This window comes from Tauraco erythrolophus, chromosome 1, assembly GCF_009769465.1.
Source record: "Tauraco erythrolophus isolate bTauEry1 chromosome 1, bTauEry1.pri, whole genome shotgun sequence".
Taxonomy (NCBI): Eukaryota; Metazoa; Chordata; class Aves; order Musophagiformes; family Musophagidae; genus Tauraco; species Tauraco erythrolophus.
This window is the reverse complement of record NC_141465.1, coordinates 72,695,719-72,710,630: the sequence shown is the minus strand read 5'-3', so window position 1 is coordinate 72,710,630 and position 14,912 is coordinate 72,695,719.

The window sequence follows — 14,912 nt, the reverse complement described above, 5'->3', positions numbered from 1 at the left end:
AAAAGGAATCCAACTAAAGTTGTCACTTGCAATTTCTTGTCTTGCCTATCCAAAGATCTTGAATAAGAACTAGATCTCTGAAGTGATCTTTCTATGTTATGTATTGATTGCATTAATAATGAATTAGGGGTTGAACAGGACAGAAAACTTTGAAAATGTGAATGAAGTCACTGTTATCACTTTTCGTAAAGAGATGTCACAAATAATGAAATAGAAACAGATTTTTTTTTCCAGAAAAATATGTTTTCACTAAGAAAATTTCTCTAGAATAAAAAAAAACCTACTTAGAATTTGTGTTGAAAAACAAAAAACAAGAAAACAGATAAACTGTAAGGTTTTTTTTTTTCAGTGTTCTAGAACAAAATACTGAAATTGAAATTCACACTTCAAATAATGTTTCAGTTAGAAGTTTATTAGCCTTTGATTAAAAACATAGAAAAATATACAGGAAAAAAAACCTGCTGGAATTCAAAGCAAGCTGTATTCCTTCCCCCATTCTTTCATTCAACTGCTAAAAAAATCCCGCTTCAAGTAAAGCCAAAGTGTTGTTAGAACAGAAGATACTTTTAATTTGTTATTATTTTTTTCTACCCATATTGTCTATATTTTGTTTCCCCATATTTATTGTGTATCTTAGTTTCTCTGGGAATACTGTTAAGTCAACATTTCTAACAATGCCTCCTATATATTGATGGTATTAACAAAACCCTCTCTCTTCAACAGGATATTTTCTTAAAGTCGTATCTTTTGAGAGAAGTGCATTTTTTCAACTACTCAGTAAAAGAAGGATAAGACAGTTGCTATTTTTACTTATTTCTTAAGAACTGACAGAAAGATGCACTGTGCATAGAGAAGGTTTGGAAGAAAAAATGTAAACTTGTCTTTAGGAATTGTTCTAAACCTTTCACTGTATTCGTACTGTAGAAGTCATCTACCTATTTGAAACTCAACTATTGGGGATATCAAAATAAGTATTTGATCACTTCTTCTAAACCAAAAATGAGGAAAGAGTTTAAAAGATTAAAAACATCAAATTATTATTAGAGTACAGGTAGTGCATTAAATCCCAAATCTAAGTAGTCCTCTATGGGATAATTGTGGCATTACTGCCTGTTATATTTTAAGGCTTATTTTTCATGTGATGATGGTGTTGCATTTTTACTCACAATATTCTCAGCTCTATCTTGATGTGATTTTTCTCAATGCACTTTTTGAGCACAAGAGTCAAATTAGATTTTCAGGTGTCAGCATTATGAATTTTGAGTAATCCTGTTGATGTAAATATTATCAAAAATTTAGATGGACCTCTGGACCTCATTGGAAGTAAAATATAACCAAGTATAGATGTTGTGTAAGATAAGAGGATGCATACAGCTAAATACTGGACACTCGACTCTCAGTACTGAATAATTAGTCCTGCAGCATGAATCACAGAATCATAGGATCATAGAATGGTTAGGGTTGGAAGGGACCTCAAAGATCATCTAGTTCCAGACCCCCTGCCATGGGCAGGGAAATCCTACACTACACCAGGTTGCCCAAAGCTTCATCCAACCTGGCCTTGAACACTTCCAGGGATGGGGCACCTACAACTTCTCTGGGCAACCTGTTCCTGTGCCTCACTACCCTCTGAGTGAAAAATTTCTTCCTTATATCCAATCTAAATCTGCCCTCTTTCAGTTTAAATCCATTGCCCCTTGTCCTATCACTACATGCCCTTGTAAAAAGTCCCTCTCCAGCTTTCATGTAGGCCCCCTTTAATATAGAAGAGTTTTAGATGGCAAAAGATTATTATTTTGCCCCTAAATGAAGATTTCATGTCTTGCAACTGTCCGAAATAAAGGAATTCTACATTTTTATACCAGGATAATGATTCAAACTTCCTTGATAGGTTTAATGTTGCTTTGCCTAATAATTGCCGATAATACTTAAATAATATATTTATGTCTCTATATATGCATATACATCTGAGTGCCTACGTATGGATGAGAGTGAGTTTATGTGAGTGTGATGTAAGCCTGATGGCTAAGATCCAAACTGGAAGCAAAATCCCATCACTTGCCTATTGTCTTTCAGAAATCCAGAGGAGGAGGCAATCCAAACTTTTCTGAATTGTGCTATGTTATTTTCTGATGGAAGTAGAGGGAGATAAATGAAGAGGAAAAATGGGCATGGATTTTTTTAAAAAATATGTTTTTCATGCGTTTGTTGTTAGGATTGAAGGCTATTTATATCTAAAAGTGGGAAGTTTGTGATTGAACAAAAGTCTTGTTCAATGGGGATGTTTATGGGATGTTTAGGAACATTTAGACAATAGCTTCCAGCGTGGGAGTATGAAGAGTGAAATTTGTAAAAAGGAGTATGCTTATGGTTTTCCCAGCAGTGTATGAGAAAGCAAGAGCTCCTTTGACATTTTCTAAGGTTTTCCTGCATTTAGTTCTAATCCTTAAACAGAAGAAAAAGCAGGACTAGCCAATCTTCTGCCGTTTGCTAGAGCAGAGGAGACAAAGGAGCAGCATGAGCTGCAGTTGTGGGATTGCACAGCTAAGAGGAGCAGAGAAAGGCATAAGGTGCAGTTTGTAGAAGATGTAGGCAATGCGGCTAAGGGTAGTGGGGGGCAGTGTGAGATGTAGAGTAATATCTAGCTAACAAGAACAAGGCTAACTAACCAGGAATAGCTGGTGACACAAAGCCCAGCACTAGGGAATGGCTATATCATGTGGCATGGTGAGTGTAGGTGGCTACTGGGACGTGGTATGACTCCCAGGAGTTGCTAGCAGGGTAAGCCATTGCCTCCAGGTACAGCTCAGGGGAGGAACATGTAACTGTTAGCAGAATTGGCTGATGAAAAACGGTAAATTAATGCATCAGATCAACTCAAACTGGGCTGCACTACCCAGTGGAAGCTCTGCTTGAGAGTTACTGTGGGAGAGACACCCTATGTTGTACCAGGCGCAGACTACTTTTCCTAAGAACCTCCTCTTCAGAGAAAAAGATCATAAATTCTTATTCTAATATTTTAACAATGAGTTACTGTTCCCTCATTGATTTAACATCCTAGAATTTTCTTTTCTGTCTTTAATACAGATGTAATTCTTTAGCGATTTGATTCAAATTTATGAACAGGATAAATTATCTCACCGAACAGCCAGAAGTTGAGTACAAAGTTTGAGGATTCTGGCCAGCATTTTCTTTATTCATGTAATGAAACTCTTGAAACTCATGCTGCTGTCAGTGAAGTCCCATAACAAGAGTTACAAGTACAGTATATATTTATATTATATAATTTATATACATGCATGCATGCACATACATATAAACTTAAATATTTTTTATTTTTCCCGTTCTACTTTTTACTGCATATTAACTGTACATTTCCTTGTTAACTATCTTATGGAGTAGAACCCATGGTCTCTGATACTTCCAGACATTTATCGGTGGTCTGTCTGTTTCTACTTATCACTTTCAAGCAATAACTGAGAGCAGTATTTTAGTCTGTGAAATCCCATTTCGATATATACTACACTATGTTTAGGCATTTAGGTTTATATGGCAATATTTTTATTTTCTTGTATTGAGATTGTAGATTTCACTTTTCTGACATGTATCATAATTATCTGCATAAAAAATATTGTATCTCAGCCTCTGAACATAGGTTTCAACTCCTCTACCCATTACTGTAACTTGAACTCTTCCATATTTCCAGAAATAGCAATTTTACTCTGTTTATTTTTTATATTTGTAACTGTGAATCTTTGTCACTTATTCGTTTTCCTTGACCATTTTAGTTTACCATTGAATCGTTATTGCCAGTTTTCTTTATTTTTCCCCGTACACTGCAGAGAATACTTGTATTTTCGAACTTGTATTTCAGATTAAGAAAAAGGACACGTATCATAACTTATCAGAACAGTTTATATACTCCCAACAGACTTTTCACTACTGACTGCCAGTACTATATGTTATATGATGGTCTAAATCAACAGAGCATATGCCCTATCTCTCTGGTTGTCCAGATGCTTGGTATTGATTCACTTGTTAAAAAGAGTAATTCATCTCCAGTGCTGACTGGCTAATACAAATGAAAGGAGGATTAAATTACCAAAAAAAGAAAAAAGATAGGGAAAAAAAGGTAACTTATCTTGCAGCATTATGCAGCAAACCTCTTTTCATTTAATTTTTTACCACCCATAAGTGTAAGCAACCAAGTTTGAAATAATGCATTAGCTGGCTGTGTTAGACTGCCAAATAGATGCTGACAGTGCCTGAAAGGTGCTTCTATCATTTGAGAATTCCATAAAGCAATTTTGTTACGTATAGTTCCCATCAGAAGTAAAATGTCAGAGCCTGTTAGACACTCTCAGCCACTGACTAGCCAGCCCTACACCAGTAAGGACATCACCCAACGAAACATGGAGAGAGAAAGCAGCCACTTAAATGCAGAGCAGCTACACTGAAAATCTCAGTAAAAGGTTTTAGTTCTCACTGCTTACAGTAATTATAAATGTGTGAAGATCATGAAGACCTTATTCTCCTTTCAGTAAAACACAAAATGTTTAATTTAACTTAATAATTGGTGCAACCCTCAGAAGATTTTAAAAATAACAATGCCTAATATTTATAACTTTCATTGTCAAAATGATACCTCTTTAAAACATCTCTGAAATGTCTAGGCATGCTGTCTCTGATACAGATATTTTCAATAAATCTCTTGAACATACACATACTATTATTATGTGTTATAATGTGTAAGGCTCCATAGTAAGACTGCAAAACTTCTTACCCAAAACTCTATTATTATGTATTATTATCATATCATCATAAGTCACCAAGCCAACTCAAAATGGATGTCATGGGCATAAGATGATAAATTTTAAAATCTGGTCCCAGAGTAAACTATTTATGTTTACCTCAGTAATATATTAAGTTCAAAATTACTACATAAATCCTCCAAACTACTTTTTTAATGAATATTTTTCTTCATATATAGTCTATTACAATTTTACAAAGTCAAACTAATCCAAAATCTCAGAGATAATGTTATCTTATTATAGTTTATATTTTATTATGCTCTCCATCTCTTTCCTTCCCCACCTTCTTCCATCCTTTGGTTCTTGATAAATAAAATGTGTGGTGTATGCTCTATTATCTATCATTTTTTGGCAGTAAAGTATCCACATTAGAGTGAGTATATACTGCAGTTAACTCGTGTATGTGCTACAGTTCTTCACTCTTTTCCCGCTTTTCTTGTTTCTAGGTTTCTGTACTTGAGGTCTTAGTACATTTCAAATAAAAATATTTATGGTAAGTGTCCTTCCTTCCTTTCCTCCTTCCTTCCATCATTCCTTCCTTTCTTCCTATTTTAATTGTTCTAGTGAACAGTGGTGGCGGTTTACAGTACCTAATTGTGAGCGCATCTTAGGAAGGCAGTCTTTTTAGGCTGCTTGTATAAATAGCAGAAGTAAATGACCTCTCTGCTGAGGACAGCTTAGGGCAAGATATTAAGTGCCTTGAGTCACTGTCTGGGGGATCCTATACCAAAATGCAGGGATAAACAAAATTGGCTAAATTCTCAGAAAGAATACTCTGAGAAATGGTTTGACGTAACGAGAAGTGGGTAAACAAGATGTAGTTAGCTAGACAAATAGGGATATTTCTGAAAAAGAATGATTGCATAGAGAAAATAAAGATGTCTAGTTTAAACACCAAGAAAGAAACTAGCTTTCTAAGTTAGGTGTCTAATGTTGAGAGACTCAAAATCTCTATGTAGGCGTTAGCTCTACTATCTCTCCTGAGAAAATCAGGAAAAATGGCAATCCATTCTCCCTGTTATTTAAAATGAAAATGACAGAAACCTTATGTTGCTAAAAGATAAATTAAAATGGAGTGAGATGCAAGAAAAAAACTCTACTGGTGACACTGTAAGGCTTAAATCCTATTTAGAGCATCTAGAGACAGCGTTCATTGTGAAATATGGTAACTCATTGACATTTTCACAAGTGTTTTTCTGTTGATGGTTTTGTTTTTTTTTTCATCCCCAGTCTCCACAAATGAGAATCTTCCTTGCGTCCTTAAAAAATATGAAGTGATACTTGCATAACAATTCAGTCAGTTTTAAGTAAATAGGAAATTGCAGCACTAGTGTGTTGATAAGGCCACTGGGGACAGAAATGTCAGTGTCTGATACTAAGTGTTAAATTTCTTTTAAAATAATTTAAATTAATTTTAACACATAATAATTAACAGATTTATTTGTACATTCTCAGAGGACTTCTTCTGTACTCAGGGATTAAGAATTGCAAATCAACAGGGGAATGAAAGCATAAAGTTCAAATAGTCACAGTGTTAAAGTCTTATTTGTTATATGTGCACAGACTGTCACCCTCTGTGTTGTTTGTACAATAAGGAAAAGGATGTGGGCAAGGACATGCTCGATGAGGAGAACAGATTTCTGTTATGACACTCCTCATTTGGCACTGCTGTAAATTACAGGATCTGAAGAGTTGCTCCTACTCACTGCAAGGTTTGCAGCTGTGAACACAGACAATATAGAATAAGGAAGTTTTATGCTGTGAGTTGTTTTTTTTTTTATTCCTTCTCTCACATTTTGTGTTCTGGCAGTGTAGATAAACCCTCATTAGGGATTAGGGTGCCATTTACCTAAGCATTGTACATGCTCAAAGGAAATATATTCCTTTTCCCAAAGAGTTAATTTAAACATTGGCAACCTTTAAGCTACGTTTGCTCATGCCTCAACCAGGCTTGCAAATGTATACTTTAGACACATCAGATACAGCTGGGAAGCTAGTTCTGTTGTGTGTATTTGGGATATAGGTGGCTATTCATTGTGCAGCTATTTACTACTTCCATTTACCTACATTTACTACCATTATTTACAAAGGTATTTGGTCCTACTATTATTTTTTTTCCAAGTTTACCACATCATTTTATTTGTGAGTCAATCTGTCCTTCTGTAAAAGTCTTTCTTGTTTTCCAACAGTGATAGTGTAACTAAAATACTTAATTTTATTCAATCATTCATTTGTTATTCACTTCCAGACATTAGTTACTCATGTTACATAGCTGGTCAACTAACTTCTCCCTTTTCTGTTCCCAACTGAAGGAACACTATTATTATTTTTAAAGTAAAGGAAGCAAGGAAAAATAATGAATAAGAAATTAGATGTATTAACATTGGCAAGACATTCAAGATTACTTCTATCCATATGAATCTTCACTGAATCTGTCACTAGAACAGCAGATCACTGATTATCTAGACCGCATGACTGTATGTATTATTTTAACCTCCAAAATTACAAGACCTTCAGCTTTTTAATCTATGACCAAAAATATATTATTAAAAGAAGTTTTCAAAATCTGATACCTGCCTCTCACTGTTGATTTTACATTTTCTGGTATAAACTACAAAAACTCAGTAGTGAATGTCACTTTTCCATTTTTTGTACAAGCAGGAAGTTGCTGTACTAGAATTCTCACCTGGTTTCACCTCCACACCCTGAATTCGTTATGGAACTTTAAAAACAAGCCTTTAAAAATATAATTAAAATGTTCACCTCACATTTGATTTCAAGCAGGAAATAAATTTTGAGTCTGATTTATTTGTCAGTTCCATCTTAAACTTGTTAGAGGGGATTAATATTTCATTTACGATTGACTGTGTCGTTCTGCAATACACTGATTGACTCCATCAAGATATACCATCTTTCTGGCTTTTTGATGAATATTCCCTCATTATTTGGTCTTCCTCCAGGGGATAAATCTTCCTGGTGATATGTAGAACTGCACAGCCACAATATTCTAAAATGTACCAAATCAGTTTAAACCGTATCTTTTCACAAGTTGTTGAATGCCCCCATTTGCATCTACTTCTGCCTGAAATGATTGCTTGTTATTTAACAGTCTCTCGAGTCCAGAAATGGAAAGATTGACTTACTGCTAAGAACTGACTGTCTTTCAAGCCTCTTCAAGAGATGCACGTGTTCTTTCTTTCCTTTAAATCTTTACTAATGTGGTATACTTTTCAACATTTTATGGCATGCTATGTTCCAACTACATTTTTTTTCCCCCTTGCTTTTATACTTTGTACTAGCTTTCAAATTTATGCCTAAACATTCTCAACGGAAAATTGGTCATTATAAGATAATTTCCTTTATAATAAAAGTTTTCAGGAAATACAAAGTGTGGAAAACTTTTCATATTTTTTCCCCATCTTTTCATTAGAATCAATATTAATAACTTTGTTAACTTTAGCAGCCAATCAGAGTGCAGGCCTCATTCCTTTAAGTCTGATATACACACCCATTTTAAGGTGAACTGTTTCAAAGGGCTTACAAAAACATCAGTGACTGTGGTATAGAGCAGATTTTCTTGTAGATTGGGATTTACTAAAAACTAATTTACACATTTATATATTTTGCAGGTTTTTTTCCCCATGGATGTCCAAAATTAGAGTTTGTTTCTTTTCTTTTCCTAAAATTTAAAAGGAGTTTAAAAAGTTATAACTGAAAAAAGTAACAAAGACACCTTAGATTAGTATTTGGTTTATTATATTCTGTAGAAGAAAAAGGGATAAATAAAAGAAAGAAAAGATCAAATATGTGAATCTTTAAAAAATATGCCATCTTAGTCTCTGAAAAATAAAATAATTTTCCAGCTTTACTTATTTGCTTTTCTCTTTTAATTTTCATCTCTTTTTTTTTACCTTATTAAAATATAATAATTGTCTCTCCTCTTTGCTACTTATTTGTAATCACAATCCAAATACGAATAATCACCACTTCGTTTAGAGTCATGATGTATTATAATGAAATATCATGAGTGAAGTACTGTCCCTGTAGGTGTTTGTCATTGACTTCAGTGGAATAAATTTTCATCCTGTGGCAGAGCAACCTGGAGTTTTACAATCTGGCTACTTTGCCAGATAGTGTCACAGTGTGATTAAGAGAACAAAGTGTCTTTTAAAAAAATATTTTCTTAAGAGTGAAAGATGAATTTCTCTTACTGTTGAATTCATTTCTGAGCTACAAAGTAGCTTAAGCCATATATCAAAAATGATCTTGTTTCTGGATGACAACACTAGAGTGGATGGCAGTTTGATACAGAGACAGTTTACACCTGGCACTTGTTAAAGTTGTTTGGGATCTTGAAAATTCATGCAGAGAACTTCCAAAAGCTATTGTAGCTCCTACAAAATTAAGCCTCTGAGTTGTGGTCCTGACGAAGGTCCACAAAAAAGCCTTTGTCACTCACAATGAGTTCTTTCTGACTTAGGAGTGAAGGTGACTGAAATACTGAATAATATGTTAATGTACTTTGTGCCTTGATGGGCAATCCTACTCTTTCAAGAGATTCGGAAGAAATCAGGAATTCTGTAAAACAAGAATAGCTGATGGGTTTACTTTTTTTCTTTTTGAACATTAAAAGTAATTTCAAATTTCAAAATAGCTTTGGGGAGTGAAGCTCATGATTGAAAAGATTGAATTTAACTATTTTTGTTCAAACAAGACTTATTGGGGATGGTAGATATTATCTTTTAAAATTAATGTAACAATTCAATTTTGAAAAATTACTGTTAGAAGAAGGTCAATCTTTTATTTTCCTTTTCACCTCCAGGTTTGTGATGGAATTATAATTATTTTATTTCTGTAGTATTCCTTAACATTTCCCTTACTACATAGTAGGTAAAATCTGGCCTTATTCCCAGATATTAGGTAAACTAGCTTATAAGTCTGATACAAATCAATATTCTTCCATTAACTTTGACACGTTTGTTATCAATAGATTGTATAGAGGGAACTGAAGAAATGTGCTAGTGTTACAACAGATACAGAAGGCCCAGTATCTCCAGGATTCCTTTTCTCATGTTCATTATGAGAACTCCTGGATAGCTGAAAGCTCAGAACTACAACTCAAACTGCAATCAAGTTTACATATTTAATACCTTGCTACATCCCATTGCCACATCACTCTGAAGTCCATTATCTAATCAAATACTCAGGAAACGTAATGTTATGTTCCCTCTCCTGTCTTTCTCCTTAAGAAGAATTCAGAGATATGAGAAACATTCAGCTGCAATCGTCTTATTCAGTGCACGTCCTAAGCTCAGCAGCACAGAAAGAATGTCATTCTGATGATCTCTCTGTTGCTCTCTCTACCTGGGTGGCATCAAATCCACTCCAAGGCCAAATGTTGGCTCTATTCTTCAAAGTCTTGAAAGGACTGGGCCGTGACTCCTTCATACCTGCTGCTTACTCTGGCCCAGTGTGGCAGCTGTAGTCTTTTAGTAACTGTGACAGACGGAGACCAGGGTTAGGATCCTGGCAACTGCCTTTGTCTGCTTTCCAGATCAGGGAATTTCTTTTCATCAAAAATTAGAATAAGTTCTGTATCACAGCACCTTACGAATGAATGTGAAGACTCGTCTATTTTCATTTGCATTCATGCAGTCACCTCCGAGTGACCCAACAATATTCCCTTGGAGAGTAAGACAAGGGAAAAACCTGGTATGTTCGGATGGTGCAAGCAGAGAGGAGTGGATAATTTCAGCCCTCTAACTGCTTTGTTTTATAAAAGACTGTTAGTGCTGAGATTCTCTTCTGATGGATTTAAAATAAAGGCAGAGATTAGATAAAATACCTTAGATAGAGTGCTTATGTTTCCATTTCATTTTCATACCAAACATATTCCTGCAGCAATACACATTCCACAGAGAAATTAGTTCATCAAGAAGAAAAGCATGCTGTGGCCATTAGCTGTTTCCCAGTTTCATCCTTTCATTACCTCTCAATCCATCAAGCTCCAGATCCTCAGTGTTTCTTTGCCCCATTTAGCTCCATTCTTTATAACAGAAGATCTACAGGTTTCTGCTTGTTCTCACCCATGACTCTATCATGTATATCTTGTTGTACTGAGGCTAAATTTTTAAAATACATTCATTTAAGCAAAAGTGGAAACAACTTCCCCCATCTATCCTAGTTAAAGTAGTACAAAATTTTGTTATATTTACCTTTCTCTCTGTGTCGTTTCATGTCGGTTCATCACTGTAAATATGGTTTAAACATGTCAACGTTTCTCCAGCTTGTAAATTTTGGCAGTCATCAGGAAAATCTTGAACTCCTCATGTCTTTCCTCAACAGAAAAAGGCACAAATAATACAGGGTTTCACCCGCTTTCTTTTGTCCCTAATCAGTTTCAGTAATTTTATTAGCATGTCAAGAGTTAGAGGAATTTCCAAATTCAATATATCAACATGTGTGAGCATAACGTGAACCCTTGCAGGGAGGGGCAGAGGGAGGTCTTGTGTCTTTCTTGTGTGTGTATCAAGTCCTGTCATTATAACACTCAAGCAAGTTTTTTTCAAACCCTATGACTGTTCAGCTATTCACAGAAAATAAATGACTTCTTCCTTAGTAAGAATTGCAATTTAAGCAGACAGTATACTGCCTTAGTTTTCAGTTGCTTTCACTATTTTTTTAAATGACATAATCTGTCATCAAATATATATTTATGTCTGTTATATCATCAGCTGCCAAGTTTGCTTTATACTCTTTTGCATGTGAGAAGGACTGGGGGTACCTACCTCCTCTTAATTAACTCCACCTGGCTTGAGACTCTCCCTTTCAACAATCTGCATCAATGCCATTATACAGGCACAGCAGGAGAAAGCCACAAATCTAGTGAAATTAAATCACTCACCATAGAAACATCTTGAACAATAGCATGAGAACATGGAGCCAACCAATCATGTTCAGGCACATGGAAGAAGGAAACAAAAAAGGTGCAACAAAGATAAGTGTATGGCAGCAGCAGCAGCAGCAACTGATACACAAAAGGAGAAAGATATAAGCTTCGAGAAGAAATTTATTCTCTAGCAAAGCATTTCATAATTATTCCAACCCTTGTCTTTCTTCCCTCTTAAATAGTTGCAAAAAGTCACCACTATTTTTTGAAGAGAAAAAATACTGAAGTGACTCACCTTTTGCAAATGTTATATACTTAGGGAATGATCCAGGCATATGTCAAGCACCACTAAAGGGCTATACCATCCGTAAGAGGGCTCAGCATGTCAGGGTCAAGTCTCTACTCTTGCTGTAACTGGAATCAATGTCAAATTTTGTATTGCTTTCAGAGGTTCAAGAGTGAGGAAGCGCAAACATAGATGATAGTTTTCTTGTTTCACAAAGACAGGAAGAGGTCTTATCCTTCTAAGAGGAGAATGCTACAGTGAGCTGCAAAACCAATGTATTTATGGGAAAAAAATACAGAAAAGAATGTGCAGGTATTGTATTATTTCTAAAAAAGCTTATCATAAATCTAACTGCAGAATGACAGTACAACTTTTCAAAACAAATGAACAAACCTGATATTTTCTCTTTGAAATAAGTGTATCAACTTTCAAGTTCCAAACTTGAAGCTACAGTAAAGATGCTTAACGTCTATAGACAGAAAAAAGAATTAAAAAAAAAAAGATTTTGGCCAGTAAGACACATTAAAGGCCACAGTAACTAGCACATTATTGTTCCAGTAATCCTGATGATCTCACTAGGATAACTTCAGAGTAAGAAATTGGTCAATACAAGTAGGTAGGCAGAATTTGCCTCTGAATTATTGTCTCCTTTGCATTCAATCTCTGTAGGTCAGTACTGTCCCTTGCCAACTGTCTGAAGTAAACATTTGTAAAATTCTGCTTTGCTGATTTCTCAAATCAGCAAATACTGTAAACAGTAATTTACAGCATGTATTTCTAATTGTAAAGTTATATTCTTTTGGAAGGTGTCCACTAATATGAAAAAATTTAGTTTACCTCTTTGTAGTCTTCATGCCTGCAGAATCCTGTGGGGTGTGGTTAGTAGGTTGAGAGAGGTTCTCCTCCCCCTGTACTCTGCCCTGTTGAGGCCGCATCTGGAAGATTGTGTCCAGTTCTGGGCCCCTCAGTTCAAGAAGGACAAGGAACTGTTTGAGAGAGTCCAGCGCAGGGCCACAAAGATGATTAAGGGAGTGGAGCATCTCCCTTATGAGGAAAGGCTGAGGGAGCTGGATCTCTTTAGCTTGGAGGAGACTGAGGGGGGACCTCATTAATGTTTATAAATATGTAAAGGGTGACTGTCATGAGGATGGAGCCAGGCTCTTCTCACTGGCATCCAATGATAGGACAAGGGGAAATGGATATAAGCTGGAACATAGGATGTTCCGCTTAAACATGAGGAAGAACTTCTTCCCAGTAAGGGTAACAGAACACTGGAACAGGCTGCCCAGAGAGGTTGTGGAGTCTCCTTCTATGGAGACGTTCAAAACCCACCTGGACGTGTTCTTGTGTGATCTGATCTAGGTGGTTCTGCTCAGGCAGGGGGATTGGATTAGATGATCCTTTGAGGTCCCTTCCAATCCCTAACATTCTGTGATTCTGTGATTCCGTGATCCTGAAAAGGAAAAGGATGAGAGACACATGTTTTCCACAAGAGCCACACAAGTAGTTTATAACTAATAATTTCTTCAAATTTGTTTTAGTATTCTTATGTTATGCAGTATATCCTGATATGTTCCAAAAATAGTCTTGATTTTGCAGTGACATTTTATCCATTGAAGGGAAATCACAAATTTCTGTCATGAATCCTCACAGATATAAATATACAATTGGCCAAATACTCGTATCTGTAACTTAGAAATTGACGGACAGTAACTGTTTTGGCCAATAAATTTTGACATTTTAATATTTATGAAAAGCAGACACAGTAAGCAAGTAAATAGCTGAAGCAAAGTCTACTTAAGAAAAAAAAAAGGAAAACATGTCAGCTACATTTCTAGCTAGACCTCTCAGAATCAGAGTGCTAGAGCATCACACATGGCAAATGAATATATCAATAAATTCATTTATAAGAGAGTTTTTATCAGGAAGTTCAATAGAATTTGTAAGTTAATGTACAGCAAATTGCACAAGCCATCACCCCCTAGCTAATATTCCTGTAATGAAGGTAGGATTTTTTTCAACAATATGTATATTAAATCTGTTTTTAATAGCTGTTATGATTTGTTGTTGTGTATTGCCTAAGGCCTATCTCTCTACGCAGTTTCTTTTGCCTCAATGTTCTTTTGCTTATGTCAAATCATTTAAGAAAACATTGAAACACATGTAATGTACCTACATGAATAAATTGAATATTTAATGGTTCAATGCCCTGACCTTTCAGATTACAATACAGGACAATGAACACACTTTGTTAAACATGCAGGCTAGTGGGTGTGCATATTCTGAGTGAAGTACTTCAGCAAGGGAGAGGCAAAGTCAAGTTAGAACAAATATTCCAATCCCAGAAGGCCTGTTACTGAAATCAAATTATAGGTTTGGACTATCATAACTTATTCCTCAAAAAAGTCATGCTGTGCGAGAATATATCATGCACTTGGATAAACAAGTTACAAAGCACCAAGTGTTAAGCAGTGAAATGTCAATCAGGCAAAGTGAGTTTCTCAGATGCGTACACATGCAGCCTGCACATCAGATTACATGCACTATCTCACCCCTGGAGTCTTATAATACATTGCATCGACTCATACGCGCCTTAAAGCTAAACCTAGCCAGTAAATTAGTTACCAGGAACCACTAATGCTGCAAGATCCTTACACCTGTTCCTCTTTCTTTTCCCCAGCAACTACCTGACATGCTAGAAACCCTATTTCTTCTTCTTAGGACAGAGTGTTATTTCTGACTGTCTTCACATGCAGCTTGCTAACTCTTAGAACCCATAAGAAAATTAAATATTAAATTATTTTTTACATGAAGAAGAAAAAAAAGAGATTGAACTTGTCCAGTAGGAGTGGTAGACGTCATCACAGCTTTGCTTGTGATATAGTTCCACAAAGAGAGGTTATTTTAGTTGAAGACCTATAAATGC